Source organism: Colletes latitarsis, unplaced genomic scaffold, assembly GCF_051014445.1.
Source record: "Colletes latitarsis isolate SP2378_abdomen unplaced genomic scaffold, iyColLati1 scaffold0002, whole genome shotgun sequence".
NCBI classification, from domain to species: domain Eukaryota; kingdom Metazoa; phylum Arthropoda; class Insecta; order Hymenoptera; family Colletidae; genus Colletes; species Colletes latitarsis.
The window spans coordinates 15651019-15676609 of NW_027488365.1; positions in this window are offsets into that span (position 1 = coordinate 15651019).

The following is a 25591-nucleotide window of genomic DNA, read 5'->3' on the forward strand; positions in this document are numbered from 1 at the left end:
GTCTCAGTCAATATTTTACAGGATACCGCATGATAGGTCTAGGTTAGGTCTGGGATTTGCTCTCATCAGGCTCATACTTGCGCATATTTCTCATACTTGATGGCCAGATTCAGGGTTTTTTCTGGTTTGGATCACGTGGTAATGTGGTACCACACTGAAACAGTCGACTAAACCTGGTCTCGGTCAATATTTTAGAGGATAACGCATGTTAGGTCTAGGTTAGGTCTGCGATTTGCACTCATCAGGCTCATACTTTCGCATATTTCTCATACTTGTTGGCCAGATTCTGGGCCTTTTTTGGTTTCGAACACGTAGTAATGCGGTACCACACTGAAACAGTCGACTAAACCTGGTCTCGGTCAATATTTTAGAGGATAACGCATGTTAGGTCTAGGTTAGGTCTGGGATTTGCTCTCATCAGGCTCATACTTTCGCATATTTCTCATACTTGATGGCCAGATCCTGGGCTTTTTCTGGTTTGGGTCACGTAGTAATGTGGTACCACACTAAAACAGTCGACTAAACCGGGCCTCGGTCAATATTTTAGAGGATAACGCATGTTAGGTCTAGGTTAGGTCTGGGATTTGCACTCATCAGGCTCATACTTTCGCATATTTCTGATACTTGTTGGCCAGATTCTGGGCTTTTTTTGGTTTGGCTCACGTAGTAATGTGGTACCACCCTGAAACAGTCGACTAAACCTGGTCACGATCAATATTTTAGAGGATAACACATGTTAGGTCTATGTAACGTCCGGGATTTGCCCTCATCAGGCTCACACTTTCGCATATTTCTCATACTTGATGGCCAGATTCAGGGCTTTTTCTGGTTTGGATCACGTGGTAATGTGGTACCACACTGAAACAGTCAATTAAACCTAGTCTGTGTCAACATTTCAAAGCATATCTCTTGTAAGGTCTAGGTTAGGTCTGGGATTTGCTCCCATCAGGCTCATACATTCGCATATTACTCATACCTGATGGCCAGATCCTGGGCTTTCTCTGGTTTGGGTCACGTAGTAATGTGGTACCACCCTGAAACAGTCGACTAAACCTGGTCACGATCAATATTTTAGAGGATAACGCATGTTAGGTCTATGTTAGGTCTGGGATTTGCTCTCATCAGGCTCATACATTCACATTTTCCGCATACTTGTTGGCCAGATCCTGGGCTTTTTCTGGTTTGGATCAAGTGGTAATGTGGTATCACACGGAAAGAGTCCATTAAACCTGGTTTCGATCAATATTTTAGAGGATAACGCATCTTAGGTCTTGGTTAGGTCTGGGGTTTGCACTCATCAGGCTCATACTTTCGCATATTTCTCATACTTGATGACCAGATTCTGGGCTTTTTTTGGTTCGGATCAAGTGGTAATGTGGTGCTACACTGAAACAGTCCATTAAACCCGGTTTCGATCAATATTTCAGAGGATAACGCATGTTAGGTCTTGGTTTGCCCTTGGATTTGCCCTTATCAGGCTCACACATTCGCATTCTTCACATACCTGGTGAACAGATCCTGGGTTTTCTCTGGTTTGGATCACGTGGTAATGTGGTACCACACTGAAACAAACAATTAAGCATGGTTTCTGTCAATATTTTAGAGGATAACACATGTTAGGTCCAGGTTAGTTCTGGGATTTGCACTCATCAGGCTCACACTTTCGCATATATCTCTTACTTGATGGCCAGATTCTGGACTCTTTCTGGATTGGATCACGTAGTAATGTGGTACCACACAAAAACATTCGACTAAGCCTGGTCACGATCAATATTTTGGAGGATAACGCATGTTAGGTCTGGATTTGGTATGGGATTTGCCCTTATCAGTCTCATACTTTCGCAATCTTCACATACTTCTTGAACAGATACTGGGTTTTTTCTGGTTTGGATCACATAGCAGTGTGGTACCACACTGAAAGAGTCGATTAAACCTAGTCTGGGTCAACATTTTAGAGGATAACGCATGTTAGGTCTAGGTTAGGTCTGGGATTTGCTCTCATCAGGCTCATACTTTCGCATATTTCTCATACTTGATGTCCAGATCCTGGCCTTTTTCTGGTTTGGATCAGGTAGTAATGTGGTACCACACTGAAACAGTCGATTAAACCTGGTTTCGATCAATATTATAGAGGATAACGCAGGTTAGGTCTAGGTTAGGACTGGGATTTGCACTCATCAGGCTCATACTTTCGCATATTTCTCATACTTGTTGGCCAGATTCTGGGCTTTTTTTGGCATGGATCACGTAGTAATGTGGTACCACACTGAAACTGTCCATTGAACCTGGTTTCGATCAATATTTTAGAGGATAACGCATGTTAGGTCTATGTTAGGTCTGGGATTTGCTCTCATCAGCCTCATACATTCACATTTTCCGCATACTTGTTGGCCAGATCCTAGGCTTTTTCTGGTATTGATCAAGTGGTAATGTGGTGCCACACTGAAACAGTCCATAAAACCTGGTTTCGATCAATATTTTAGAGGATAACGCATGTTAGGTCTTGGTTAGGCCTTGGATTTGCCCTTATCAGGCTCACACATTCGTATTCTTCACATACCTGGGGAGAGATCCTGGGTTTTTTCTGGTATGGATCACGTGGTAATGTGGTACCACACTGAAACAGACAATTAAGCTTGGTTTCGATCAATATTATAGAGGATAACGCAGGTTAGGTCTAGGTTAGGACTGGGATTTGCACTCATCAGGCTCATACTTTCGCATATATCTCTTACTTGATGGCCAGATTCTGGGCTCTTTCTGGATTGGATCACGTAGTAATGTGGTACCACACAAAAACAGTCGACTAAGCCTGGTCACAATCAATATTTTAGAGGATAACGCATGTTAGGTCTGGATTAGGTACGGGATTTGCCCTCATCAGTCCCATACTTTCGCATTCTTCACATACTTCTTGAACAGATACTGTGTTTTTTCTGGTTTGGATCACATAGTAGTGTGGTACCACACTGAAAGAGTCGATTAAACCTTGTTTCGATTGATATTTTAGAGGACAACGCATGTTAGGACTGGATTAGGTCTGGGATTTGCCCCCATCTTGGTCATACATTCACATTTTCCGCATACTTGTTGGCCAGATCCCGGGCTTTTTCTGGTTTGGATCACGTGGTAATGTGGTATCACACAGAAACAGTCCGTTAAACCTGGTTCCGATCACTATTTTAGAGGATAACGCATGTTAGGTCTATGTTAGGTCCGGGATTTGCTCTCATCAGGCTCATACTTTCGCATATTTCTCTTACTTGTTAGCCAGATCCTTTGCTTTTTCTGGTTTGGATCACACTGTAATGTGGTACCACACTGAAACAGTCGATTAAACCTGGTTTCGATCGATACTTTAGAGGATAACGCATGTTAGGTCTAGGTTAGGTCTGGGATTTGCACCCATCAGGTCTCATACTGTCGCATATTTCTCATACTTGATGGCCAGATTCTGGGCTTTTTTTAGTTTGGATCACGCAGTAATCTGGTACCACACTGAAACAGACCATTAAGCCTGGTTTCGATCAATATTTTAGAGGATATCACATGTTGGGTCTAGGTTAGGCCTTGGATTTGCACTCATCAGGGTCATATTTTCACATTCTTCACATACTTGTTGAACAGAACCCGGGTTTTTTCTGGTTTGGATCACGTAGCAATGTGGTACCACACTGAAACAGCCCATTAAACCTGGTTTCGTTCAATATTTTAGAGGATAACGCATGTTAGGTCTATGTTAGGTCCGGTATTTGCCCTCATCAGGCTCACACTTTCGCATATTTCTCATACTTGATGGCCAGATTTAGGGCTTTTTCTGGTTTGGATCACGTGGTAATGTGGTACCACACAGAAACAGTCAATTAGACCTAGTGTGGGTCAACATTTCAAAGGATAACGCATGTTTGGTCTAGGTTAGGTCTGGGATTTGCACTCATCAGGCTCATACTTTCGCATATTTCTCATACTTGATGGCCAGATTCAGGGCTTTTTCTGGTTTGGATCACGTGGTAATGTGGTACCACACTGAAACAGTCAATTAGATCTAGTCTGGGTCAACATTTCAAAGGATAACTCATGGTAGGTCTAGGTTAGGTCTGGGATTTGCTCTCATCAGGCTCATACTTTCGCATATTTCTCATACTTGTTGGCCAGATCCTGGCCTTTTTGTGGTTTGGATCACGTAGTTATGTGGTACCACACTGAAACAGTCGACTAAACCTGGTCTCGGTCAATATTTTAGAGGATACCGCATGATAGGTCTAGGTTAGGTCAGGGATTTGCTCTCATCAGGCTCATACTTTCGCATATTTCTCATACTTGATGGCCAGATTCTGGGCTTTTTTTGGTTTGGATCACGTAGTAATGTGGTACCACACTGAAACAGTCGACTAAACCTGGTCACGATCAATATTTTAGAGGATAACGCATGCTAGGTCTAGGTTAGGCCTTGGATTTGCACTCATCAGGGTCATATTTTCACATTCTTCACATACTTGTTGAACAGAACCCGGGTTTTTTCTGGTTTGGATCACGTAGCAATGTGGTACCACACTGAAACAGTCGACTAAACCTGGTCTCGGTCAATATTTTAGAGGATATCGCATGTCAGGTCTATGTTAGGTCTGGGATTTGCTTTCATCAGGCACATACATTCACATTTTCCGCATACTTGTTGGCCAGATCCTGGGCTTTTTCTGGTTTGGATCAAGTGGTAATGTGGTATCACACGGAAAGGGTCCATTAAACCTGGTTTCGATCAATGTTTTAGAGGATAACACATGATAGGTCTAGGTTAGGTCTGGGATTTGCTTCCATCAGGCTCATACTTTCGCATATTTCTCGTACTTGTTGGCCAGATCCTGCGCCTTCTCTGGTTTGGATCACGTAGTAATGTGGTACCACACTGAAACAGTCGACTAAACCTGGTCACGATCAATATTTTAGAGGATAACGCATGTTAGGTCTAGGTTAGGTCTGGGATTTGCTCTCATGAGGATCATACATTCACATTTTCCGCATACTTGTTGGCCAGATCCTGGGCTTTTCCTGGTTTGGATCAAGTGGTAATGTGGTATCACACGGAAAGAGTCCATTAAACCTGGTTTTGATCAATATTTTAGAGGATAACACATGATAGGTCTAGGTTAGGTCTGGGATTTGCACTCATCAAGCTCATACTTTCGCATATTTCTCATACTTGATGGCCAGATTCTGAGCTTTTTTTGGTTCGGATCACGTTGCAATGTGGTACCACACTGAAACAGTCCATTATACCTGGTTTCAATCAATATTTTAGAGGATAACGCAACTTAGGTCTTGGTTAGGCCTTGGATTTGCCCTCATCAGGCTCACACGTTCGCATTCTTCACATACCTGGTGAACAGATCGTGGGTTTTTTCTGGTTTGCGTCACGTGGTAATGTGGTAGCACACTGAAACAGACAATTATGCCTGGTTTCTATCAATATTTTAGAGGATAACACATGCTAGGTCTAGGTTAGGTCTGGGATTTGCACTCATCAGGCTCATACTTTCGCATATTTCTCATACTTGATGGCCAGATCCTGGCCTTTTTCTGGTTTGGATCTCGTAGTAATGTGCTACTACACTGAAACAGTCGACTAAACCTGGTCTCGGTCAATATTTTAGAGGATAACGCATGTTAGGTCTAGGTTAGGTCTGGGATTTTCTCTCATCAGGCTCATACTTTCGCATATTTCTGTGTACTTGTTGGCCAGATCCTGCGCCTTTTCTGGTTTGGATCACGTAGTAATGTGGTACCACACTGAAACAGTCGACTAAACCTGGTCACGTTCAATATTTTAGAGGATAACGCATGTTAGGTCAAGGTTAGGTCTGGGATTTGCTCTCATCATGCTCATACTTTCACATATTTCTCATTCTTGTTGGCCAGATCCTGGGCTTTCACTGGTTTGGATCACGTAGTTATGTGGTACCACACTGAAACGGTCAAATTAAACATGGTCTGGATCAATATTTTAGAGGATAACACATGTTAGGTCTAGGTTAGGTCTGGGATTTGCACTCATCAGGCTCATACTTTCGCATATTTCTCATACTTGGTGGCCAGATTCAGGGCTTTTTCTGGTTTGGAACACGTGGTAATGTGGTACCACACGGAAACAGACCATTAAACCTGGTTTCGATCAATATTTTACAGGATAACACATGTTGGGTCTAGGTTAGGTCTTGGATTTGCACTCATCAGGGTCATACATTCACATTTTCCGCATACTTGTTGGCCAGATCCTGTGCTTTTTCTGGTTTGGATCACGTAGTAATGTGGTACCACATTGAAACAGTCGACTAAACCTGGTTTCGGTCAATATTTTAGAGGATAACGCATGTTAGGTCTAGGTTAGGTCTGGGATTTGCACTCATCAGGCTCATTCTTTCGCATATTTCTCATACTTGTTGGCCAGATCCTGGGCTTTTTCTGGTTTGGATCAAGTGGTAATGTGGTACCACACTGAAACTGTCCATTAAACCTGGTTCCGATCAATATTTTAGAGGATAACACATGTTAGGTCTATGTTAGGTCTGGGATTTGCTCTCATCAGGCTCATGCATTAACATTTTCCGCATACTTGTTGGCCAGATCCTGGGCTTTTTCTGGTTTGGATCAAGTGGTAATGTGGTATCACACTGAAACAGTCCATTAAACCTGGTTTCGATCAATCTTTTAGAGGATAGCGCATGTTAGGTCTATGTTAGGTCTGGGATTTGCTCTCATCAGGCTCATACTTTCGCATATTTCTCATACTTGATGGCCAGATCCTGGCCTTTTTCTGGTTTGGATCACGTGGTAATATGGTACCACACTGAAACAGTCGACTAAACCTGGTCTCGGTCAATATTTTAGAGGATAACGCATGATAGGTCTAGGTTAGGTCTGGTATTTGCACTCATCAGGCTCATACTTTCGCATATTTCTCATACTTGATGGCCAGATTCAGGGCTTTTTCTGGTTTGGATCACGTGGTAATGTGGTACCACGCTGAAACAGACCATTAAACCTGGTTTCGATCAATATTTTAGAGGATAACGCATGTTAGGTCTATGTTAGATCCGGGATTTGCCCTCATCAGGCTCACACTTTCGCAATCTTCACTTATCTGTTGAACAGATCCAGGGCTTTTTCTGGTTTGGATCACGTGGTAATGTGGTACCACACTGAAACAGTCAATTAAACCTAGTCTGGGTCAACATTTCAAAGGATAACACTTGTTAGGTCTAGGTTAGGTCTGGGATTTGCTCTCATCAGGCTCATACATTCGCATATTTCTCATACTTGATGGCCAGATCCTGGGCTTTTTCTGGTGCGGATCACGTAGTAATGTGGTACCACACTGAAACAGTCGACTAAACCTGGTCTCGGTCAATATTTTAGAGGATAACGCATGTTAGGTCTAAGTTAGGCCCGGGATTTGCCCTCATCAGGCTCACACTTTTGCATTCTTCACATACCTGTTGAACAGATCCAGGGTTATTTCTGGTTTGGATCACGTAGTAATGTGGTACCACACTGAAACAGTCGACTAAACCTGGTCTCGGTCAATATTTTAGAGGATAACGCATGTCAGGTCTATGTTAGGTCTGGGATTTGCTCTCATCAGGCTCATACATTCGCATATTTCTCATACTCGATGGCCAGATCGTCGGCTTTTTCTGGTTTGGAACACGTGGTAATGTGGTACCACACTGAAACTGCCCATTAAACCTCGTTTCGATCAATATTTTAGAGGATAACGCATGTCAGGTCTATGTTAGGTCTGGGATTTGCACTCATCAGGCTCATACTTTCGCATATTTCTCATACTTGTTGGCCAGATTCTGGGCTTTTTTTGGTTTGGATCACGTAGTAATGTGGTACCACACTGAAACTGTCGACTAAGCCTGGTCACGATGAATATTTAGAGGATAACGCATGCTAGGTCTATGTTAGGCCCGGGATTTGCCCTCATCAGGCTCACACTTTTGCATTCTTCACATACCTGTTGAACAGATCCAGGGTTATTTCTGGTTTGGATCACGTAGTAATGTGGTACCACACTGAAACAGTCGACTAAACCTGGTCTCGGTCAATATTTTAGAGGATATCGCATGTTAGGTCTATGTTAGGTCTGGGATTTGCTCTCATCAGGCACATACATTCACATTTTCCGCATACTTGTTGGCCAGATCCAGGGCTTTTTCTGGTTTGGATCAAGTGGTAATGTGGTATCACACGGAAAGAGTCCATTAAACCTGGTTTCGATCAATATTTTAGAGGATAACACATGATAGGTCTAGGTTTGGTCTGGGATTTGCTTCCATCAGGCTCATACTTTCGCATATTTCTCATTCTTGTTGGCCAGATCCTGGGCTTTCACTGGTTTGGATCACGTAGTTATGTGGTACCACACTGAAACAGTCAAATTAAACCTGGTCTCGATCAATATTTTAGAGGATAACGCATGTCAGGTCTATGTTAGGTCTGGGATTTGCACTCATCAGGCTCATACATTCACATTTTCCGCATACTTGTTGGCCAGATCCTGGGCTTTTCCTGGTTTGGATCAAGTGGTAATGTGGCATCACACGGAAAGAGTCCATTAAACCTGGTTTTGATCAATATTTTAGAGGATAGCACATGATAGGTCTAGGTTAGGCCCGGGATTTGCCCTCATCAGGCTCACACTTTTGCATTCTTCACATACCTGTTGAACAGATCCAGGGTTATTTCTGGTTTGGATCACGTAGTAATGTGGTACCACACTGAAACAGTCGACTAAACCTGGTCTCGGTCAATATTTTAGAGGATATCGCATGTTAGGTCTATGTTAGGTCTGGGATTTGCTCTCATCAGGCACATACATTCACATTTTCCGCATACTTGTTGGCCAGATCCAGGGCTTTTCCTGGTTTGGATCAAGTGGTAATGTGGTATCACACGGAAAGAGTCCGTTAAACCTGGTTTTGATCAATATTATAGAGGATAACACATGATAGGTCTAGGTTAGGTCTGGGATTTGCACTCATCAGGCTCATACTTTCCCATATTTCTCATACTTGATGGCCAGATTCTGAGCTTTTTTTGGTTCGGATCACGTTGCAATGTGGTACCACACTGAAACAGTCCATTATACCTGGTTTCGATCAATACTTTAGAGGATAACGCAACTTAGGTCTTGGTTAGGCCTTGGATTTGCCCTCATCAGGCTCACACGTTCGCATTCTTCACATACCTGGTGAACAGATCGTGGATTTTTTCTGGTTTGCGTCACGTGGTAATGTGGTAGCACACTGAAACAGACAATTATGCCTGGTTTCTATCAATATTTTAGAGGATAACACATGCTAGGTCTAGGTTAGGTCTGGGATTTGCTATCATCATGCTCATACTTTCGCATATTTCTCATTCTTGTTGTCCAGATCCTGGGATTTCACTGGTTTGGATCACACAGTAATATGGTACCACACTGCAACAGTCGATTAAACCTGGTTTCGATCGATATTTTAGAGGATAACGCATGTTAGGTCTAGGTTAGGTCTGGGATTTGCACTCATCAGGCTCATACTTTCGCATATTTCTCATTCTTGTTGGCCAGATCCTGCGCCTTTTCTGGTTTGGATCACGTAGTAATGTGGTACCACACTGAAACAGTCGACTAAACCTGGTCACGTTCAATATTTTAGAGGATAACGCATGTTAGGTCTAGGTTAGGTCTGGGATTTGCTCTCATCATGCTCATACTTTCACATATTTCTCATTCTTGTTGGCCAGATCCTGGGCTTTCACTGGTTTGGATCACGTAGTTATGTGGTACCACACTGAAACGGTCAAATTAAACCTGGTCTGGATCAATATTTTAGAGGACAACACATGTTAGGTCTAGGTTAGGTCTGCGATTTGCACTCATCAGGCTCATACTTTTGCATATTTCTCATACTTGGTGGCCAGATTCAGGGCTTTTTCTGGTTTGGAACACGTGGTAATGTGGTACCACACGGAAACAGACCATTAAACCTGGTTTCGATCAATATTTTACAGGATAACACATGTTGGGTCTAGGTTAGGCCTTGGATTTGCACTCATCAGGGTCATACATTCACATTTTCCGCATACTTGTTGGCCAGATCCTGTGCTTTTTCTGGTTTGGATCACGTAGTAATGTGGTACCACATTGAAACAGTCGACTAAACCTGGTTTCGGTCAATATTTTAGAGGATTACGCATGTTAGGTCTAGGTTAGGTCTGGGATTTGCACTTATCAGGCTCATACTTTCGCATATTTCTCATACTTGTTGGCCAGATTCTGGGCTTTTTTTGGCGTGGATCACGTAGTAATGTGGTACCACACTGGAACAGTCGGTTAAACCTGGTTTAGATCAATATTTTAGAGGATAACGCATGTTAGGTCTATGTTAGGTCTGGGATTTGCTCTCATCAGGCTCATGCATTAACATTTTCCGCATACTTGTTGGCCAGATCCTGGGCTTTTTCTGGTTTGGAACACGTAGTAATGTGGTACCACACTGAAACAGTCGACTAAACCTGGTCTCGGTCAATATTTTAGAGGATAACGCATGTTAGGTCTAGGTTAGGTCTGGGATTTGCACTCATCAGGCTCATTCTTTCGCATATTTCTCATACTTGTTGGCCAGAATCTGGGCTTTTTTTGGCTTGGAGCACGTAGAAATGTGGTACCACACTGAAACTGTCCATTAAACCTGGTTCCGATCAATATTTTAGAGGATAACACATGTTAGGTCTATGTTAGGTCTGGGATTTGCTCTCATCAGGCTCATGCATTAACATTTTCCGCATACTTGTTGGCCAGATCCTGGGCTTTTTCTGGTTTGGATCAAGTGGTAATGTGGTATCACACTGAAACAGTCCATTAAACCTGGTTTCGATCAATATTTTAGAGGATAGCGCATGTTAGGTCTATGTTAGGTCTGGGATTTGCTCTCATCAGGCTCATACTTTCGCATATTTCTCATACTTGATGGCCAGATCCAGGCCTTTTTCTGGTTTGGATCACGTGGTAATATGGTACCACACTGAAACAGTCGACTAAACCTGGTCTCGGTCAATATTTTAGAGGATAACGCATGATAGGTCTATGTTAGGTCTGGGATTTGCACTCATCAGGCTCATACTTTCGCATATTTCTCATACTTGATGGCCAGATTCAGGGCTTTTTTCGGTTTGGATCACGTGGTAATGTGGTACCACGCTGAAACAGACCATTAAACCTGGATTCGATCAATATTTTAGAGGATAACGCATGTTAGGTCTATGTTAGATCCGGGATTTGCCCTCATCAGGCTCACACTTTCGCATTCTTCACATACCTGTTGAACAGATCCAGGGCTTTTTCTGGTTTGGATCACGTGGTAATATGGTACCACACTGAAACAGTCAATTAAACCTAGTCTGGGTCAACATTTCAAAGGATAACACTTGTTAGGTCTATGTTAGGTCTGGGATTTGCTCTCATCAGGCTCATACATTCGCATATTTCTCATACTCGATGGCCAGATCCTGGGCTTTTTCTGGTGTGGATCACGTAGTAATGTGGTACCACACTGAAACAGTCGACTAAACCTGGTCTCGGTCAATATTTTAGAGGATAACGCATGTCAGGTCTATGTTAGGTCTGGGATTTGCACTCATCAGGCTCATACTTTCGCATATTTCTCATACTTGTTGGCCAGATTCTGGGCTTTTTTTGGTTTGGATCACGTAGTAATGTGGTACCACACTGAAACTGTCGACTAAACCTGGTCACGATAAATATTTAGAGGATAACGCATGCTAGGTCTATGTTAGGCCCGGGATTTGCACTCATCAGGCTCATACTTTCGCATATTTCTCATACTTCTTGGCCAGATTCTGGGCTTTTTTTGGTTTGGATCACGCAGTAATGTGGTACCACAGTGAAACAGTCGACTAAACCTGGTCACGATCAATATTTTAGTGGATAACGCATGTTAGGTCTATGTTAGGTCCGGGATTTGCATTCATCAGGCTCACACTTTCGCATTCTTCACGTACCTGTTGAACAGATCCAGGGTTATTTCTGGTTTGGATCACGTAGTAATGTGGTACCACACTGAAACAGTCGACTAAACCTGGTCTCGGTCAAAATTTTAAAGGATATCGCATGTTAGGTCTAGGTTAGGTCTGGGATTTGCTCTCATCAGGCTCATACTTTCGCATATTTCTCGTACTTGATGACCAGATCCTGGCCTCTTTCTGGTTTGGATCACGTAGTAATGTGGTACCACACTGAAACAGTCGACTAACCCTGGTCTCGGTCAATATTTTAGAGGATAACGCATGTTAGGTCTAGGTTAGGTCTGGGATTTGCACTCATCAGGCTCATACTTTCGCATATTTCTCATACTTGTTGGCCAGATTCTGGGCTTTTTTTGGCTTGGATCACGTAGTAATGTGGTACCACACTGGAACAGTCGATTAAACCTGGTTTAGATCAATATTTTAGAGGATAACGCATGTTAGGTCTATGTTAGGTCTGGGATTTGCTCTCATCAGGCTCATGCATTAACATTTTCCGCATACTTGTTGGCCAGATCCTGGGCTTTTTCTGGTTTGGAACACGTAGTAATGTGGTACCACACTGAAACAGTCGACTAAACCTGGTCTCGGTCAATATTTTAGAGGATAACGCATGTTAGGTCTAGGTTAGGTCTGGGATTTGCCCTCATCAGGCTCACACTTCCGCATTCTTCACATACCTGTTGAACAGATCCAGGGCTTTTTCTGGTTTGGATCACGTGGTAATGTGGTACCACACTGAAACAGTCAATTAAACCTAGTCTGGGTCAACATTTCAAAGGATAACACTTGTTAGGTCTAGGTTAGGTCTGGGATTTGCTCTCATCAGGCTCATACATTCGCATATTTCTCATATTCGATTGCCAGATCCAGGGCTTTTTCTGTTGTGGATCACGTAGTAATGTGGTACCACACTGAAACAGTCGACTAAACCTGGTCTCGGTCAATATTTTAGAGGATAACGCATGTTAGGTCTAAGTTAGGTCTGGGATTTGCACTCATCAGGCTCATACTTTCGCATATTTCTCATACTTGTTGGCCAGATTCTGGGCTTTTTTTGGTTTGGATCACGTAGTAATGTGGTACCACACTGAAACAGTCGACTAAACCTGGTCACGATCAATATTTTAGAGGATAACGCATGCTAGGTCTATGTTAGGCCCGGGATTTGCCCTCATCAGGCTCACACTTTTGCATTCTTCACATACCTGTTGAACAGATCCAGGGTTATTTCTGGTTTGGATCACGTAGTAATGTGGTACCACACTGAAACAGTCGACTAAACCTGGTCTCGGCCAATATTTTAGAGGATATCGCATGTCAGGTCTATGTTAGGTCTGGGATTTGCTCTCATCAGGCACATACATTCACATTTTCCGCATACTAATTGGCCAGATCCTGGGCTTATTCTGGTTTGGATCAAGTGGTAATGTGGTATCACACGGAAAGGGTCCATTAAACCTGGTTTCGATCAATGTTTTAGAGGATAACACATGATAGGTCTAGGTTAGGTCTGGGATTTGCTTCCATCAGGCTCATACTTACGCATATTTCTCGTACTTGTTGGCCAGATCCTGCGCCTTCTCTGGTTTGGATCACGTAGTAATGTGGTACCACACTGAAACAGTCGACTAAACCTGGTCTCGGTCAATATTTTAGAGGATAACGCATGTCAGGTCTATGTTAGGTCTGGGATTTGCTCTCATCAGGCTCATACATTCGCATATTTCTCATACTCGATGGCCAGATCCTGGGCTTTTTCTGGTGTGGATCACGTAGTAATGTGGTACCACACTGAAACAGTCGACTAAACCTGGTCTCGGTCAATATTTTAGAGGATAACGCATGTCAGGTCTATGTTAGGTCTGGGATTTGCTCTCATCAGGCTCATACATTCGCATATTTCTCATACTCGATGGCCAGATCCTGGCCTTTTTTTGGTTTGGATCACGTAGTAATGTGGTACCACACTGAAACTGTCGACTAAACCTGGTCACGATAAATATTTAGAGGATAACGCATGCTAGGTCTATGTTAGGCCCGGGATTTGCCCTCATCAGGCTCATACTTTTGCATTCTTCACATACCTGTTGAACAGATCCAGGGTTATTTCTGGTTTGGATCACGTAGTAATGTGGTACCACACTGAAACAGTCGACTAGACCTGGTCTCGGTCAATATTTTAGAGGATATCGCATGTTAGGTCTATGTTAGGTCTGGGATTTGCTCTCATCAGGCACATACATTCACGTTTTCCGCATACTTGTTGGCCAGATCCTGGGCTTTTTCTGGTTTGGATCAAGTGGTAATGTGGTATCACACGGAAAGAGTCCATTAAACCTGGTTTCGATCAATATTTTAGAGGATAACACATGATAGGTCTAGGTTTGGTCTGGGATTTGCTTCCATCAGGCTCATACTTTCGCATATTTCTCATTCTTGTTGGCCAGATCCTGGGCTTTCACTGGTTTGGATCACGTAGTTATGTGGTACCACACTGAAACAGTCAAATTAAACCTGGTCTCGATCAATATTTTAGAGGATAACACATGTTAGGTCTAGGTTAGGTCTGGGATTCCCTCTCATGAGGATCATACATTCACATTTTCCGCATACTTGTTGGCCAGATCCTGGGCTTTTCCTGGTTTGGATCAAGTGGTAATGTGGTATCACACGGAAAGAGTCCATTAAACCTGGTTTTGATCAATATTTTAGAGGATAACACATGATAGGTCTAGGTTAGGTCTGGGATTTGCACTCATCAGGCTCATACTTTCGCATATTTCTCATACTCGATGGCCAGATCCTGGGCTTTTTCTGGTGTGGATCACGTAGTAATGTGGTACCACACTGAAACAGTCGACTAAACCTGGTCTCGGTCAATATTTTAGAGGATAACGCATGTTAGGTCTGGGTTAGGTCTGGGATTTGCTCTCATCAGGCTCATACTTTCGCATATTTCTCGTACTTGTTGGCCAGATCCTGCGCCTTTTCTGGTTTGGATCACGTAGTAATGTGGTACCACACTGAAACAGTCGACTAAACCTCGTCACGATCAATATTTTAGAGGATATCGCATGTTAGGTCTAGGTTAGGTCTGGGATTTGCTCTCATCATGCTCATACTTTCGCATATTTCTCATTCTTGTTGGCCAGATCCTGGGCTTTCACTGGTTTGGATCACGTAGTTATGTGGTACCACACTGAAACAGTCAAATTAAACCTGGTCTCGATCAATATTTTAGAGGATAACACATGTTAGGTCTAGGTTAGGCCTGGGATTTGCACTCATCAGGCTCATACTTTCGCATATTTCTCATACTTGGTGGCCAGATTCAGGGCTTTTTCTGGTTTGGAACACGTGGTAATGTGGTACCACACGGAAACAGACCATTAAACCTGGTTTCGATCCATATTTTAGAGGATAACACATGTTGGGTCTAGGTTAGGCCTTGGATTTGCACTCATCAGGGTCATACATTCACATATTTCTCATACTTGATGGCCAGATCCTGTGCTTTTTCTGGTTTGGATCACGTAGTAATGTGGTACCACATTGAAACAGTCGACTAAGCCTGGTTTCGGTCAATATTTTAGAGGATAACGCATGTTAGGTCTAGGTTAGGTCTGGGATTTGCACTCATCAGGCTCATACTTTCGCATATTTCTCATACTTGTTGGCCAGATTCTGGGATTTCACTGGTTTGGATCACACAGTAATATGGTACCACACTGCAACAGTCGATTAAACCTGCTTTCGATCGATATTTTAGAGGATAACGCATGTTAGGTCTAGGTTAGGTCTGGGATTTGCACTCATCAGGCTCATACTTTCGCATATTTCTCATACTTGATGGCCAGATCCTGGCCTTTTTCTGGTTTGGATCTCGTAGTAATGTGCTGCCACACTGAAACAGTCGACTAAACCTGGTCTCGGTCAATATTTTAGAGGATAACGCATGTTAGGTCTAGGTTAGGTCTGGGATTTGCTCTCATCAGGCTCATACTTTTTGCATATTTCTCGTACTTGTTGGCCAGATCCTGGGCTTTCACTGGTTTGGATCACGTAGTTATGTGGTACCACACTGAAACAGTCAAATTAAACCTGGTCTCGATCAATATTTTAGAGGATAACACATGTTAGGTCTAGGTTAGGCCTGGGATTTGCACTCATCAGGCTCATACTTTCGCATATTTCTCATACTTGGTGGCCAGATTCAGGGCTTTTTCTGGTTTGGAACACGTGGTAATGTGGTACCACACGGAAACAGACCATTAAACCTGGTTTCGATCAATATTTTACAGGATAACACATGTTGGGTCTAGGATAGGCCTTGGATTTGCACTCATCATGGTCATACATTCACATATTTCTCATACTTGATGGCCAGATCCTGTGCTTTTTCTGGTTTGGATCACGTAGTAATGTGGTACCATATTGAAACAGTCGACTAAACCTGGTTTCGGTCAATATTTTAGAGGATAACGCATGTTAGGTCTAGGTTAGCTCTGGGATTTGCACTCATCAGGCTCATACTTTCGCATATTTCTCATACTTGTTGGCCAGATTCTGGGCTTTTTTTGGTTTGGATCACGCAGTAATGTGGTACCACACTGAAACAGTCGACTAAACCTGGTCACGATCAATATTTTAGTGGATAACGCATGTTAGGTCTATGTTAGGTCCGGGATTTGCCCTCATCAGGCTCACACTTTCGCATTCTTCACGTACCTGTTGAACAGATCCAGGGTTATTTCTGGTTTGGATCACGTAGTAATGTGGTACCACACTGAAACAGTCGACTAAACCTGGTCTCGGTCAAAATTTTAAAGGATATCGCATGTTAGGTCTAGGTTAGGTCTGGGATTTGCTCTCATCAGGCTCATACTTTCGCATATTTCTCGTAGTTGATGACCAGATCCTGGCCTCTTTCTGGTTTGGATCACGTAGTAATGTGGTACCACACTGAAACAGTCGACTAACCCTGGTCTCGGTCAATATTTTAGAGGATAACGCATGTTAGGTCTAGGTTAGGTCTGGGATTTGCACTCATCAGGCTCATACATTCGCATATTTCTCATACTTGTTGGCCAGATTCTGGGCTTTTTTTGGCTTGGAGCACGTAGAAATGTGGTACCACACTGAAACAGTCGACTAAACCTGGTCTCGGTCAATATTTTAGAGGATAACGCATGATAGGTCTAGGTTAGGTCTGGGATTTGCACTCATCAGGCTCATACTTTCGCATATTTCTCATACTTGTTGGGCAGATTCTGGGCCTTTTTTGGCTTGGATCACGTAGTAATGTGGTACCACACTGAAACTGTCCATTAAACCTGGTTCCGATCAATATTTTAGAGGATAACACATGTTAGGTCTATGTTAGGTCTGGGATTTGCTCTCATCAGGCTCATGCATTAACATTTTCCGCATACTTGTTGGCCAGATCCTGGGCTTTTTCTGGTTTGGATCAAGTGGTAATGTGGTATCACACTGAAACAGTCCATTAAACCTGGTTTCGATCAATATTTTAGAGGATAGCGCATGTTAGGTCTATGTTAGGTCTGGGATTTGCTCTCATCAGGCTCATACTTTCGCATATTTCTCATACTTGATGGCCAGATCCTGGCCTTTTTCTGGTTTGGATCACGTGGTAATATGGTATCACACTGAAACAGTCGACTAAACCTGGTCTCGGTCAATATTTTAGAGGATAACGCATGATAGGTCTAGGTTAGGTCTGGGATTTGCACTCATCAGGCTCATACTTTCGCATATTTCTCATACTTGTTGGGCAGATTCTGGGCCTTTTTTGGCTTGGATCACGTAGTAATGTGGTACCACACTGAAACTGTCCATTAAACCTCGTTTCGATCAATATTTTAGAGGATAACGCATGTTAGGTCTATGTTAGATCCGGGATTTGCCCTCATCAGGCTCACACTTTCGCATTCTTCACATACCTGTTGAACAGATCCAGGGCTTTTTCTGGTTTGGATCACGTGGTAATGTGGTACCCCACTGAAACAGTCAATTAAACCTAGTCTGGGTCAACATTTCAAAGGATAACACTTGTTAGGTCTAGATAAGGTCTGGGATTTGCTCTCATCAGGCTCATACATTCGCATATTTCTCATACTCGATGGCCAGATCCTGGGCTTTTTCTGGTGTGGATCACGTAGTAATGTGGTACCACACTGAAACAGTCGACTGAACCTGGTCTCGGTCAATATTTTAGAGGATAACGCATGTTAGGTCTAAGTTACGTCTGGGATTTGCACACATCAGGCTCATACATTCGCATATTTCTCATACTTGTTGGCCAGATTCTGGGCTTTTTTTGGTTTGGATCACGTAGTAATGTGGTACCACACTGAAACAGTCGACTAAACCTGGTCACGATCAATATTTTAGAGGATAACGCATGCTAGGTCTATGTTAGGCTCGGGATTTGCCCTCATCAGGCTCACACTTTTGCATTCTTCACATACCTGTTGAACAGATCCAGGGTTATTTCCGGTTTGGATCACGTAGTAATGTGGTACCACACTGAAACAGTCGACTAAACCTGGTCTCGGTCAATATTTTAGAGGATATCGCATGTTAGGTCTATGTCAGGTCTGGGATTTGCTCTCATCAGGCACATACTTTCGCATATTTCTCATACTTGATGGCCAGATCCTGGCCTTTTTCTGGTTTGGATCACGTGGTAATATGGTACCACACTGAAACAGTCGACTAAACCTGGTCTCGGTCAATATTTTAGAGGATAACGCATGATAGGTCTAGGTTAGGTCTGGGATTTGCACTCATCAGGCTCATACTTTCGCATATTTCTCATACTTGTTGGGCAGATTCTGGGCCTTTTTTGGCTTGGATCACGTAGTAATGTGGTACCACACTGAAACTGTCCATTAAACCTCGTTTCGATCAATATTTTAGAGGATAACGCATGTTAGGTCTATGTTAGGTGTGGGATTTGCACTCATCAGGCTCATACTTTCGCATATTTCTCATACTTCATGGCCTGATTCAGGGCTTTTTCTGGTTTGGATCACGCGGTAATGTGGTATCACACTGAAACTGTCCATTAAACCTCGTTTCGATCATTATTTTAGAGGATAACGCATGTTAGGTCTATGTTAGATCCGGGATTTGCCCTCATCAGGCTCACACTTTCGCATTCTTCACATACCTGTTGAACAGATCCAGGGCTTTTTCTGGTTTGGATCACGTGGTAATGTGGTACCCCACTGAAACAGTCAATTAAACCTAGTCTGGGTCAACATTTCAAAGGATAACACTTGTTAGGTCTAGATAAGGTCTGGGATTTGCTCTCATCAGGCTCATACATTCGCATATTTCTCATACTCGATGGCCAGATCCTGGGCTTTTTCTGGTGTGGATCACGTAGTAATGTGGTACCACACTGAAACAGTCGACTAAACCTGGTCTCGGTCAATATTTTACAGGATAACGCATGTTAGGTCTAAGTTACGTCTGGGATTTGCACACATCAGGCTCATACATTCGCATATTTCTCATACTTGTTGGCCAGATTCTGGGCTTTTTTTGGTTTGGATCACGTAGTAATGTGGTACCACACTGAAACAGTCGACTAAACCTGGTCACGATCAATATTTTAGAGGATAACGCATGCTAGGTCTATGTTAGGCTCGGGATTTGCCCTCATCAGGCTCACACTTTTGCATTCTTCACATACCTGTTGAACAGATCCAGGGTTATTTCCGGTTTGGATCACGTAGTAATGTGGTACCACACTGAAACAGTCGACTAAACCTGGTCTCGGTCAATATTTTAGAGGATATCGCATGTTAGGTCTATGTCAGGTCTGGGATTTGCTCTCATCAGGCACATACTTTCGCATATTTCTCATACTTGATGGCCAGATCCTGGCCTTTTTCTGGTTTGGATCACGTGGTAATATGGTACCACACTGAAACAGTCGACTAAACCTGGTCTCGGTCAATATTTTAGAGGATAACGCATGATAGGTCTAGGTTAGGTCTGGGATTTGCACTCATCAGGCTCATACTTTCGCATATTTCTCATACTTGTTGGGCAGATTCTGGGCCTTTTTTGGCTTGGATCACGTAGTAATGTGGTACCACACTGAAACTGTCCATTAAACCTCGTTTCGATCAATATTTTAGAGGATAACGCATGTTAGGTCTATGTTAGGTGTGGGATTTGCACTCATCAGGCTCATACTTTCGCATATTTCTCATACTTCATGGCCTGATTCAGGGCTTTTTCTGGTTTGGATCACGCGGTAATGTGGTATCACACTGAAACTGTCCATTAAACCTCGTTTCGATCATTATTTTAGAGGATAACGCATGTTAGGTCTATGTTAGATACGGGATTTGCCCTCATCAGGCTCACACTTTCGCATTCTTCACATACCTGTTGAACAGATCCAGGGCTTTTTCTGGTTTGGATCACGTGGTAATGTGGTACCCCACTGAAACAGTCAATTAAACCTAGTCTGGGTCAACATTTCAAAGGATAACACTTGTTAGGTCTAGATAAGGTCTGGGATTTGCTCTCATCAGGCTCATACATTCGCATATTTCTCATACTCGATGGCCAGATCCTGGGCTTTTTCTGGTGTGGATCACGTAGTAATGTGGTACCACACTGAAACAGTCGACTAAACCTGGTCTCGGTCAATATTTTACAGGATAACGCATGTTAGGTCTAAGTTACGTCTGGGATTTGCACACATCAGGCTCATACATTCGCATATTTCTCATACTTGTTGGCCAGATTCTGGGCTTTTTTTGGTTTGGATCACGTAGTAATGTGGTACCACACTGAAACAGTCGACTAAACCTGGTCACGATCAATATTTTAGAGGATAACGCATGCTAGGTCTATGTTAGGCTCGGGATTTGCCCTCATCAGGCTCACACTTTTGCATTCTTCACATACCTGTTGAACAGATCCAGGGTTATTTCCGGTTTGGATCACGTAGTAATGTGGTACCACACTGAAACAGTCGACTAAACCTGGTCTCGGTCAATATTTTAGAGGATATCGCATGTTAGGTCTATGTCAGGTCTGGGATTTGCTCTCATCAGGCACATACATTCACATTTTCCGCATACTTGTTGGCCAGATCCTGTGCTTTTTCTGGTTTGGATCAAGTGGTAATGTGGTATCACACGGAATGAGTCCATTAAACCTGGTTTCGATCAATATTTTAGAGGATACCACATGATAGGTCTAGGTTAGGTCTGGGATTTGCTTCCATCAGGCTCATACTTTCGCATATTTCTCGTACTTGTTGGCCAGATCCTGCGCCTTCACTGGTTTGGATCACGTAGTAATGTGGTACCACACTGAAACAGTCGACTAAACCTGGTCACGATCAATATTTTAGAGGATAACGCATGTTAGGTCAAGGTTAGGTCTGGGATTTGCACTCATCAGGCTCATACTTTCGCATATTTCTCATACTTGATGGCCAGATCCTGGCCTTTTTCTAGTTTGGATCTCGTAGTAATGTGCTACCACACTGAAACAGTCGACTAAACCTGGTCTCGGTCAATATTTTAGAGGATAACGCATGTTAGGTCTAGGTTAGGTCTGGGATTTGCTCTCATCAGGCTCATACTTTCGCATATTTCTCGTACTTGTTGGCCAGATCCTGCGCCTTTTCTGGTTTGGATCACGTAGTAATGTGGTACCACACTCAAACAGTCGACTAAACCTGGTCACGATCAATATTTTAGAGGATAACGCATGTTAGGTCTAGGTTAGGTCTGGGATTTGCTCTCATCAGGCTCATACTTTCGCATATTTCTCGTACTTGTTGGCCAGATCCTGGGCTTTCACTGGTTTGGATCACGTAGTTATGTGGTACCACACTGAAACAGTCAAATTAAACCTGGTCTCGATCAATATTTTAGAGGATAACACATGTTAGGTCTAGGTTAGGTCTGGGATTTCCTCTCATGAGGATCATACATTCACATTTTCCGCATACTTGTTGGCCAGATCCTGGGCTTTTCCTGGTTTGGAACACGTGGTAATGTGGTACCACACGGAAACAGACCATTAAAGCTGGTTTCGATCAATATTTTAGAGGATAACACATGTTGGGTCTAGGTTAGGCCTTGGATTTGCACTCATCAGGGTCATACATTCGCATATTTCTCATACTTGATGGCCAGATCCTGTGCTTTTTCTGGTTTGGATCACGTAGTAATGTGGTACCACATTGAAACAGTCGACTAAACCTGGTTTCGGTCAATATTTTAGAGGATAACGCATGTTAGGTCTAGGTTAGGTCTGGGATTTGCACTCATCAGGCTCATACTTTCGGATATTTCTCATACTTGTTGGCCAGATTCTGGGCTTTTTTTGGTTTGGATCACGCAGTAATGTGGTACCACACTGAAACAGTCGACTAAACCTGGTCACGATCAATATTTTAGTGGATAACGCATGTTAGGTCTATGTTAGGTCCGGGATTTGCCCTCATCAGGCTCACACTTTCGCATTCTTCACGTACCTGTTGAACAGATCCAGGGTTATTTCTGGTTTCGATCACGTAGTAATGTGGCACCACACTGAAACAGTCGACTAAACCTGGTGTCGGTCAAAATTTTAAAGGATATCGCATGTTAGGTCTAGGTTAGGTCTGGGATTTGCTCTCATCAGGCTCATACTTTCGCATATTTCTCGTACTTGATGACCAGATCCTGGCCTCTTTCTGGTTTGGATCACGTAGTAATGTGGTACCACACTGAAACAGTCGACTAAACCTGGTCTCGGTCAATATTTTAGAGGATAACGCATGTTAGGTCTAAGTTAGGCCGGGATTTGCCCTCATCAGGCTCACACTTTTGCATTCTTCACATACCTGTTGAACAGATCCAGGGTTATTTCTGGTTTGGATCACGTAGTAACGTGGTACCACACTGCAACAGTCGATTAAACCTGGTTTCGATCGATATTTTAGAGGATAACGCATGTTAGGTCTAGGTTAGGTCTGGGATTTGCACTCATCAGGCTCATACTTTCGCATATTTCTCATACTTGATGGCCAGATCCTGGCCTTCTTCTGGTTTGGATCTCGTAGTAATGTGTTACCACACTGAAACAGTCGACTAAACCTGGTCTCGGTCAATATTTTAGAGGATAACGCATGTTAGGTCTAGGTTAGGTCTGGGATTTGCTCTCATCAGGCTCATACTTTCGCATATTTCTCGTACTTGTTGGCCAGATCCTGCGCCTTTTCTGGTTTGGATCACGTAGTAATGTGGTACCACACTGAAACAGTCGACTAAACCTGGTCACGATCAATATTTTAGAGGATAACGCATGTTAGGTCTAGGTTAGGTCTGGGATTTGCTCTCATCATGCTCATACTTTCGCATATTTCTCATTCTTGTTGGCCAGATCCTGGGCTTTCACTGGTTTGGATCACGTAGTTATGTGGTACCACACTGAAACAGTCAAATTAAACCTGGTCTCGATCAATATTTTAGAGGATAACACATGTTAGGTCTAGGTTAGGCCTGGGATTTGCACTCATCAGGCTCATACTTTCGCATATTTCTCATACTTGGTGGCCAGATTCAGGGCTTTTTCTGGTTTGGAACACGTGGTAATGTGGTACCACACGGAAACAGACCATTAAACCTGGTTTCGATCAATATTTTAGAGGATAACACATGTTGGGTCTAGGTTAGGCCTTGGATTTGCACTCATCAGGGTCATACATTCACATATTTCTCATACTTGATGGCCAGATCCTGTGCTTTTTCTGGTTTGGATCACGTAGTAATGTGGTACCACATTGAAACAGTCGACTAAACCTGGTTTCGGTCAATATTTTAGAGGATAACGCATGTTAGGTCTAGGTTAGGTCTGGGATTTGCACTCATCAGGCTCATACTTTCGCATATTTCTCATACTTGTTGGCCAGATTCTGGGATTTCACTGGTTTGGATCACACAGTAATATGGTACCACACTGCAACAGTCGATTAAACCTGGTTTCGTTCGATATTTTAGAGGATAACGCATGATAGGTCTAGGTTAGGTCTGGGATTTGCACTCATCAGGCTCATACTTTCGCATATTTCTCATACTTGATGGCCAGATCCTGGCCTTTTTCTGGTTTGGATCTCGTAGTAATGTGCTGCCACACTGAAACAGTCGACTTAACCTGGTCTCGGTCAATATTTTAGAGGATAACGCATGTTAGGTCTAGGTTAGGTCTGGGATTTGCTCTCATCAGGCTCATACTTTCGCATATTTCTCGTACTTGTTGGCCAGATCCTGTGCTTTCACTGGTTTGGATCACGTAGTTATGTGGTACCACACGGAAACAGACCATTAAACCTGGTTTCGATCAATATTTTACAGGATAACACATGTTGGGTCTAGGTTAGGCCTTGGATTTGCACTCATCAGGGTCATACATTCACATATTTCTCATACTTGATGGCCAGATCCTGTGCTTTTTCTGGTTTGGATCACGTAGTAATGTGGTACCACATTGAAACAGTCGACTAAACCTGGTTTCGGTCAATATTTTAGAGGATAACGCATGTTAGGTCTAGGTTAGCTCTGGGATTTGCACTCATCAGGCTCATACTTTCGCATATTTCTCATACTTGTTGGCCAGATTCTGGGCTTTTTTTGGTTTGGATCACGCAGTAATGTGGTACCACACTGAAACAGTCGACTAAACCTGGTCACGATCAATATTTTAGTGGATAACGCATGTTAGGTCTATGTTAGGTCCGGGATTTGCCCTCATCAGGCTCACACTTTCGCATTCTTCACGTACCTGTTGAACAGATCCAGGGTTATTTCTGGTTTGGATCACGTAGTAATGTGGTACCACACTGAAACAGTCGACTAAACCTGGTCTCGGTCAAAATTTTAAAGGACATCGCATGTTAGGTCTAGGTTAGGTCTGGGATTTGCTCTCATCAGGCTCATACTTTCGCATATTTCTCGTAGTTGATGACCAGATCCTGGCCTCTTTCTGGTTTGGATCACGTAGTAATGTGGTACCACACTGAAACAGTCGACTAACCCTGGTCTCGGTCAATATTTTAGAGGATAACGCATGTTAGGTCTAGGTTAGGTCTGGGATTTGCACTCATCAGGCTCATACATTCGCATATTTCTCATACTTGTTGGCCAGATTCTGGGCTTTTTTTGGCTTGGAGCACGTAGAAATGTGGTACCACACTGAAACTGTCCATTAAACCTGGTTCCGATCAATATTTTAGAGGATAACACATGCTAGGTCTATGTTAGGTCTGGGATTTGCTCTCATCAGGCTCATGCATTAACATTTTCCGCATACTTGTTGGCCAGATCCTGGGCTTTTTCTGGTTTGGATCAAGTGGTAATGTGGTATCACACTGAAACAGTCCATTAAACCTGGTTTCGATCAATATTTTAGAGGATAGCGCATGTTAGGTCTATGTTAGGTCTGGGATTTGCTCTCA